Source organism: Grammomys surdaster, unplaced genomic scaffold (genome assembly GCF_004785775.1).
Source record: "Grammomys surdaster isolate TR1022 unplaced genomic scaffold, NIH_TR_1.0 128, whole genome shotgun sequence".
NCBI classification, from domain to species: domain Eukaryota; kingdom Metazoa; phylum Chordata; class Mammalia; order Rodentia; family Muridae; genus Grammomys; species Grammomys surdaster.
Genome location: NW_021604586.1, coordinates 944,260 through 953,733, shown reverse-complemented (window position 1 = coordinate 953,733; position 9,474 = coordinate 944,260).

The following is a 9,474-nucleotide window of genomic DNA, read 5'->3' as shown; positions in this document are numbered from 1 at the left end:
CAGTCATTCCCCTCCCCCCCCCCTCCCCCCTTCTTCACTTCCCTCCCCCTCCCCCTCCCCTCCCCTTCCCTCCCCATCCTTCTCCACTTCTCACCCCACTCTTTTTCTTTTCCTTTTTTTAAAAAATGGGTTTGGATTCATTCTCAAAAACACCATATTGAGGTTGGCAGGTGTGGTGACACACCTATAATTATAGCATTTGGGAGACTGGGGCAGAAAGATGCCAAATTCAAGGCCAGCCTGGACTATATACAACAAGACACTGTATGCATGACACCTGCTTCTATTGCTAAGCCATTTATAAAATCTAAGGTGGGTCAGTCTGTGTGTGCCTTCTTGGCCAATGGCTCCCATGGGAGGCGGAGCATCGGAAAGGCTGCTCTTGCCCCAGCCCCAGAGCCCTCAACAGGGCTGGTCTGCTTAGTGCATAGTCAGCTTGTCTTTTGAACCAGGCAGCTGTTGCTGCCTTATTTCTTTCCCTCAACAATGACGTAAAGATACTTGATGGATGGAAAACCCCAGCTGTGTCCAAGTAGATAGACCAATGCCCAAGGTGCCACATCTGTCTTACATTCAAAGACAGTACCTCCCTTGCCTACGATGTCACATCCTCATACTGCAGCCTCAAGCATCTCGGTGTCTAGACGGCTTAGTCACAGATTAGTGAAGTCTGAGGAAGAGGTTGGAAATTGGGTGGTCAGGAGAAACCCTCACGGATTCCTCTGACCTGACGTCCCCTTCTCCAGCCTTCCCTCTCCTCTGGGAAGCCTCGGCCTGTAGAGGGAATGCTACTGTCACTTCATCCCTGTCTGCCCTCTGCCCTCAGCTCGTTCCCACCGGTGTGTGGCTCCATACATTGTACATTGTACAAGATACGCTACTTTAACACCAAGTGCTGTTGCTGGGTGGGCAGACGCTCCAACCGTTTGTGGTGATCAGTAACCATTAAACTGCTTTGTCATGACACAGTTTGAATTGCTTAGAGTAGGCTGTACTTGACCTCAGGTTCTCCCATCTCTTCAGTGATGACAGAATATGGCTGTATACTCCTGCTTTACAGAATTGGTCTCTAACATCCTGTCTTTTAGCCTGAGGGTTTTTTTTTTTTTGTAGTTTTTTATTTTCATTGTTTCTGGTGTCTTGGTTTCATCTAACTCATACTGGCCTTGAGGTAACTTTGAACTGATCCTCCTGCCTCTGCCTCCCAAGTACTTAGATTATAGGTATGTGCCACAGTATCTAGCCTTCTGAAAAACAAAAACTAAAATGCTAGCCAGGAATGGTTGTATAAGTCTACAGTTTCAACATGCAGAAAAACAAAACAAAGCCACAGAAGATAATGCACTGGCTGGGTTGGCTTTGGAAGAGTTTGTTAGAGTCCTTTTGTCTACTCTTCCTTTTCCAAATAAGCCACCTGGATTCTATCCCAAAGAGAAATTGGCTCTTTCACTGTTTCTGGACAATGAGGTAGGATCTCTCCAGCTCCCTGACTAAGCAGCAGCAGCAGCATGAGTAAGCTCTGTATGTAAAGCAGGCAAGAAGCATGTACTAGCAGAACACCCACCAGTAATGGGTGGCCAGGACTTCCCTGCGTGGCCCAGGGTTCCTTCCCTTGAGTTTTTCAGGCAGATTGGAAAGACTACGCTAAGTCACAAAAGTTTTGTTAGGTTTATTTTAGGTATATGAATGTTTTCTCTACATGTGTATCTCCATATCCTATGTGTGTGTCTGGTGTCCACACTAGTCAGAAGAGACCCCCCCCCCCGATCCCTTAGAACCTGAGTTAGAGGTGGTTGTGAGCCATTGTGTGGGTTCTGGAAGTCAAACCTGGGTCCTTTGGAAGAGCCGCCAGTGCTCTTAATCACCAGGCCTTTTCTCCAGCCCACACAATATAAAATTTTAAGTTAAGATGCTGTCAGGGTCCAGCCTCGACACAGGATTGGAGTTCTCAACTGGAAGCAGGGATATCTGGAAGGTGCATAATAAATATGCACAGACTACTTTTTTGAGTATAAGTTGACAGGTAGTTTTTCAAGCTTAAAGTTTCTCTCTCACTCTCTGCTTTCTTTCTCACTCGTTTGCTCACAGCTTGAGGCCCTATACACTCTGCATTTCTCCTGTGCGCTTGTCTTTTCTTGGACTCTGACACTCCCACACACCTCAATGCATTCCCCTCTCTCTCTCACACACGCTCTTCACACAGATCTCACACACGTCTCACACACACCACATGCACTCTCCTTTCACTCACATACACTCTCCAGACACAGCTCACAGGCTCTCTTCCCTCCTCACATTCTCTCTTCACCTGCTCTTCTCATGCTCACTACGTTCACCTCACATTCTCTCTCTCTCGATCTCTCTCTCACCTTTCTCTTGCCCCAGTCTTTTATTGTTACTCCAAAAGCAGGTAGAAAAAAAAAAAAGACATTGTATAATCATTGCCAAATCAAATTCAGAAGAATAACCACATCCCACAAAGAATTAAAAATTACAAATTGTTCCGCGAAGTTTCTAGCTTTCCCTATTCCCAGGCCTGTAGCCAAAATAACAATAGTTGCAAACTTATTAAACTTTAACTTTTGGCTTATTATACTTCAGAGCTCCGAGGTCAGCTACTTGCATTTTCCTATGAAGCGCTAATGATAAACAACACGGGCAAAACTGCCCAGCAGTGGCCAGGAAGGGTTAAGGTAACCCTTAACTCAGTAGCTCCACTAGCCTTTTTTTTCTTCATATTGCACACAGTGGCACCTCTAAGAGTCCCAGTGTTTTGACTTCGTTTTACTAATTTTATGCATTCTATACTTATTCATCTAGGAACCACTCTTAAATGTTGTGCGAAACTTATTTCATAACTTAAATAGTTTTTTTCCTTTCTCGGGGTCCCAATGTTGGCTCTATTTTATTTTCTAATAATTTCTTCAACCTTTCTTTGCAAGTCAAGCACTAATCTGGAACTACCAGTGTGCAGTTATCGCATTGTTTCTCAGATGAAAACACACAGCATGCACCTGGACCATTAGGACTGTGCTATGCTGTGCCCTATGCCTCAATTTTTAATTTTTTAAGAATCATTACATCACCGGGCAGTGGTGGCTCACGCCTTTAATCCCAGCACTTGAGAGGCAGAGGCAGGTGGATTTCTGAGTTCGAGGCCAGCCTGGTCTCCAGAGTGAGTTCCAGGACAGCCAGGGCTACACAGAGAAACCCTATCTTGAAAAAACAAAATAAAGTCATTACATCAAGGAACATCTAGTTTCACAGAATTTACCAGAGCAGGAGAAATTAGAAAGATATAATAGAATAATTATCCAACTGAAAAACAGTCACACACAAATGAAATCTATATAGCTGTTGTCCAGGGCTAAGGTTAAGAGAAATGGGAACGGGCTGGAGAGATGGCTCAATGGTTAAGAGCACTGACTGCTCTGCCAGAGGTCCTGAGTTCAATACCCAGCAACCACATGGTGGCTCACAACCATCTGTAATGGGATCCAATACATTCTTCTAGTATGTATCTGAAGACAGCTGCAGTGGACTCATATAAATAAAAAAAAATTATTTTTTTTTTTAAAAAGAGAGAAATGAGAACATTTTATAAAAAGCTACCGTGGGCTACTGAGATGCCTCCATCCCGGCCTACTGTAGGCAGTCCCTGTCATTGTATGCTGTCCCCAGCATCATGCAAAGTAGTGGGTTTCATTATGACATTCATACATGGGGTAACTTCTGAAAGAAAGCCTTTGAGGGCTGGTGAGATGGCTCAGCATATAAAGGCATGTGTACAAACCTAATGACCTGAATTCAATCTCTGGAGAATTCAATCCCATGGTAGGAGAGAATAGACTTCTGGAGGCTGTCTTCTGACCCAAACACATGTGCCGGCAACCCCTGACCATTACTTTGTATTCTAACTTTAAAGAATTTTTAAGTGGCTAGAGGGATGCCTCAGATGCCTCAGTAGGTTGGAGAGTTTGCCGTGCAAGTGTAAGGATCTAAGTTCAAATCTCTAGCACCCATGTTAAACTCGGTTTGATGTCAGTGTTCTTACAAGGAGAGGGAAGCAAAGACAGGAAAGGCCCTGGAAGCTGATAGTGCACCTGACTGCATACATCATGGAAGAGCAATGCAGAAGACCCTGTCTCAGTGGAGAAGGTAAGGGCCAACATCCAAAGGTGGCCCCCCAACCTCCACACGTGTGGACCCACACTCTCGCACTTATATAAAACACTCTGAAAGTCCTATAGATCTTGGTGAAAACACATGACAGACAGCACTCTTCTACTGAGTCTCTTAAAATAGCTTGGGGGGAGGACCAGTCTGAACAGAGGGCTCACATTTCCTGAGATTTGTTGGGGATACAGGAGATGGAGTCTTTGCTAGCATGTGCAAACCCCTGACTTTGACCCAGGAGCCCTGCTGCAAGCTCATACAAACTGTAGTAGACTTTACAAATACATTACATTTGTGTGTGCACATGAATGTGGCATGACACACGTTTGACAGTCAGAGGACAGCTGACTGGAGTCAGTTCTCTCCACTAAGTGGGTCCTAGGAATTGAATTTGGGACTTCAGGCCTAGCGGCAAGCCCCTTTACCCACTGAACCATCTTCCTAGCTCCTCCCCTTGTTTCTCTGAAGTGAGCTCTCAGAGTGTAATCCAGGCCTTGACAGGAGATCCTCAGGATTTTGAGGAATATAGGCAGGCATCCCTATGGGCAGCTCTTGTGTTCTGGTTTTTTTTTTTTAATCAGATAAACAAAATATCCCGAGGATGTCACCATGGACATATGAAGAATTTTTTACACTAGTTACTTCCCTGCCCAGGTAGTTAAGTGCCTGATACAGTGTCTGCCACCTTTTTTTTAAAATTATATTCATACAATCTTTTGATCATTTTTCCTTCCCATATCATGAGCATACTTCATAAATGGAATTGCAGGTGGCTGCCTGCTGTTCTGCTCCTCACAGATGCTTTATTCTGGTAATCATTTGAGTGTTAATTTTTAGAGGTTTTGTTTTCCCTCATGCTGAAATTTTCATATAAATCTGTCCATATTTATGGCTATCTTTGGTACTAATAGAACTTCTGACCTAAAGCATAGGGGTATTTTAATGCTCTCAATTCTCTTCATAAAGCCTCTCCCCCGCTTTCCTGTAGTTTTGTTTTTTGAGACAAAGTCTTGCTATATATCACTGGCTGTCCTGGAACTCACTCCATAGACCAGGCTGGCCTTGAACTCAGAGATCCTCCTCTCTCCGCCTCCCAAGTGCTGAGTTTAAAGGTGTGCGTCATCATCGGCCATTGGTCACGCACGCCTTTGATCCCAGCATTTGGGAGACAGAGGCAGGCGGATTTCTGAGTTTGAAGCCAGCCTGGTCTACAGAGTGAGTTCCAAGACAGCCAAGGCTACACAGAGAAACCCTGTCTCGAAAAAACAAACAAACACAAAAAAAACACAAAAGATGTGCATCATCATGTCCTACATAAATTTCTTTCCAAAACCATCATGTAAGCTCTAGTGTGCTTCAGGGCAGCTGAGTATTTGTGTCTTACTATGCTTCTTGAAGCTGATATGTTGGGAAGAAATAAGTTTTTCCATACAAAATATTTAGGCCATGTTTCTTCCCCTCCCCTGCCTCATCCCAGCTCCCACCACCTCCCTGCAACCCAACGTCATGTTCTTCCTCTCTCACTTTCCAAATCAGCCCCCCCAAGAATGAAAATCAAACAAGAAAAAGGCCAACAAGATATACACAAAAAAGCCAAACCAAAAGAAAAAGTCCCCCAAAGTCACCACTGAAGTTTGTTTTGTGTTGGCTAACTCCTCCTGGGCATGGGGCTTGTCTAGGAGTGTGGTTAATATACCACCCAGTGACACGCCATTGGAGAAAACAGATTTTCCTTCTGTCAGCGAGTACCAATTGCAAATAGCTTTTTGGTTAAGGGTTGGGTGTCCATGTCTATGTCTTTCTTTCAGTTCTGTGACCCTGTCTGGCTTGAACTTGTGTAGGCCATGTGCATGGTGCCACGGTGTCTGTAAGTTCCTATGTGCATCTGTTGTATCTAGAAGACAGTGTTTTTTGTTTTTTTTTTTTTTTCAGAGTCATCCATTACCTCTGGCTCTTAAGAGTCTTTCTGACTCCATTTCTCCATAGATCCCAGAGCTTTAAGGGGAAGCAGTGGGGGAGGGCTCTGACAAAGACAGCTTGCCTAACATGCACAAGGCCTTAGGTTCAGTCTCCAGGACTACATAAAGCTGGCCATGGTGGCGTATGCCTGTCATATATATTTAGCCCCCACCTTCTGAGTGGCATCAAACTATGTGCGAACCCCATCTGGTCCTGCCAGAGTTCCATGTGTCAATTTCAGTGGAAATGTTTACGTCAGAAGTGAAGGGATGAGCAGTGACCTGTGTCGCTTTCTGTGCTTGGTTTGCAGAGCACTAGAGACTAGACCCAAGTGAGGGTGTGACCTCTAGGGAGTGTGAGGCACAGCACCTCCATTTTAACATGTTCCATACAAGTCACATGGCTTCCCGTTGGTGTTTGTGGCTGGAAACCCAATGGCAACTCAAATTCCAGTCACCTTTTGCCTTTCCTTCAGTTCATCACAGGGCTGGTAGGTAGCCTAAACTAATCTCCGCAAAACTAGGACAAGGTCTCAGGTGTCTTCATCTACAGAGATACAAGCTAAACTGGGCTAGAGAGAGGATACTGTTAAAGTGGCCAAGAGCCTGAGACCAGCTAGGTCAGGAGCCTGGGGGAAAATGTACCCTATTATTCTGTTGAGGGAACAGCAAGAAAATGACCCTTGGTGACACTGCTCCAGCCACAGACGAGTGCCACACTCAGTCTTCATCAGAGAGGCTGCTTCTTGTAGTACATGCGGTAGTCTGTGCATCTCAGTGTCTACAAGACACAAAAATACACTTTCCTATAAAAAAAGCTGCAAATGGAAAAAAAGGGATTGAAACCAGGATAGTTTACTAGCAGTACCAGACTTCCAAACAGCAAGACAAAAATCATTTCCAAGAACTGAAATAAAGCGATGTAAACAATTCCCAAAGGAGTTTGCTGAGGTTGGCGGCATACAAAAAACTGGCAATCGTAGAGAGAAGTTGCTGAGAATTAAATTTTGCTAGGTTGATTTATGTTCATGAGTGTTTTGCCTGCATGTCTGTGTGTACCTCATACATAGAGGTCAGAAGAAGGCATCAAAAGCATCCTCTGGAACTGGAGTCATGGGCGGTTGTGAGCTGCCAGGTAGGTGCTGAGAACTGAACCCAGGACCTCTGCAAGGGTAGTCAGTGCTCTAAAACAGCCATCTGCCTAACTCCCCTGAGGAGAATTTGAATGGTTTACATATCTGCCCATGACAAGTTGATTTGGATGCACTGACTTCTGGCAAGGTTTTTTTTTTTTTTTTTTCATGGGCTCTACATTTTTTGATGTTGCTTAACACAGGAAAAAAAGACAAAGTAAGAGAGAGATCCTTTTCAAATTCGGTCCCAACCAGCTCATTTGAGAGGCAGTCATGTATCTACATCTCACCCGGGGGCCTGGAACAACAGCGGGACCACCAGACAGCCAAGCTCAAATAGCTGCAAGATGATGCCACGCTCAGAACAAGGTTTCATTTGTGCATGCCAGGCTTTAAGGCTCGCCATTGTAGGGCCAACAGGTCTTCGCCCATGTTGAGCAAAGAACTTTGAGGGAGATAGCAGTCACCATAGATCTGTTTTCAATCTTGCTTTCATTCTAGACATAGTCTCTGGCCCATGACTGTCATTTTCTCAAAGTTGTTTATCTTGTTGGCTGTTGTCCATTTGGTAGCCTTCTTTCTGTCTTGTAATATTAACTTGCTTCAAAGAACTGAAGATTAATAAAGACCTATGAGAGTCAATCTGCTTATTGTAGACTAGCCTCTGAAATCTGTAGATTTAGAGCAGCCACAAATGGTTTTATCTTGTTACTTAGTAAGATAATATAAAATGTAGTCTTTGAAGAGAACAAGGGGCCTTGTTGATGTGACTGAATCAGACAGTGTCCTTTGTCCATTCGCCCAGTTTGGCCCTTGTTCCTTCCAAAACCTCCCTTTTCAGCATGGCCCATGCTGTTAACTGCTTGAGAAGCCAGAGCCCGAGACCCTTCTCCATTTGTCCCACAGCCCATATGTCCTAATGTGTGAACTAAGGCACCAGTGTGTCTGCTGATAGAGAAAGCCCAGGCCACAGAAAGGGCCCTTTGAGCGACATGTAGACACAACTGAGGCTCTCTTTGGCCCTAAGAATATCGTACTAGGCAGCATTTGGCTGAAGACACTAGATGAAAATTCATGTCATTTAACAATGGGAGTGACATCTGGATATGGAGCGCAGAGGGGTCTGTGTTGTCCTCTCCCAGTATCAAATGAATGACACTTGAACACTCTTCAGGTGACAGCACAGGCGCACTGTGAGGTAAGGAGAGAGAGAACACAATTTCATAGCACTCAGATAACAAAGTTATATGTCCCTTCCTGGTGACCTCTTTGAAGGCCTTGAGCAAGCTGTTCCGTGCGTTGACTTAAATGTATCAGTTGAAGCCTCAGGAGCCTGAAGCAGGATTACCTACATTGTGCCAGGCCAGGGCTACATGCCAAGTCCATGTCTCAAAAAACAAAACAAAAAACAAGAAACAAAAAGTATCTGTTGCAAGTATTCTTTGGGGATTTTTTTTTTTGCATTTTTCATGTGTCTCTGTGTGGTCTGCATGTACATATGTGTCCATTCACATGTATGTACACACATGTATGTGGGTGAACATATTCATGTGGAGGTTGATACTGGGAGTCGCTCTTAACTTCTCTCCACCTTACTCATGGAGGCACGGCCTCTCAGTTGAACTCTGCGCTTGCTGCCAAGACTGGTCTAGTTAGCAAGGTTGCTCTGGGGATCCCATCTTATCTCTGGGATTGCATACTGGTGGGCTGTCATGCCCACTCTGGCCCATTTCATTCCTCAAGGGCGTATGCCAGGCCACTACGCCATCTTCCCAGCTACCATGCTGGGAAGAAACAAGGCTAGTCGGGATGAGCAGGTTTGGATGGAATGAATATAAACATTATAATCAAGCCCACAAAAAAGTGAGAACACAGCCCCATCAGCTTCTAGAGGGACTCATAGCCAGACCAGTGCTATTTTCTACAAATGAAAAAGCCGTATTGAATTTTACTCAGTATCTTTCAATATAAGGCTACCAAACCTCGAATTTTCTCTCTATCAGAAGGGAGCAAAGACACGGGTTTGTCTTTCCTGTAGATGACAGAGCAAAAAGGCACTGACTTGCTGTTTCTCTTGTTTTAGTCTTAAGCTGTTTAGGGAGAGAAGGTAGGCCATCATATGTTCTGAGTGCATGAGTGAGTGAATTATTATTTTGGGTTTTGTTTTGTTTTGTTTGTTTTTTCGAGACAGGGTTTCTCTGTGTAGC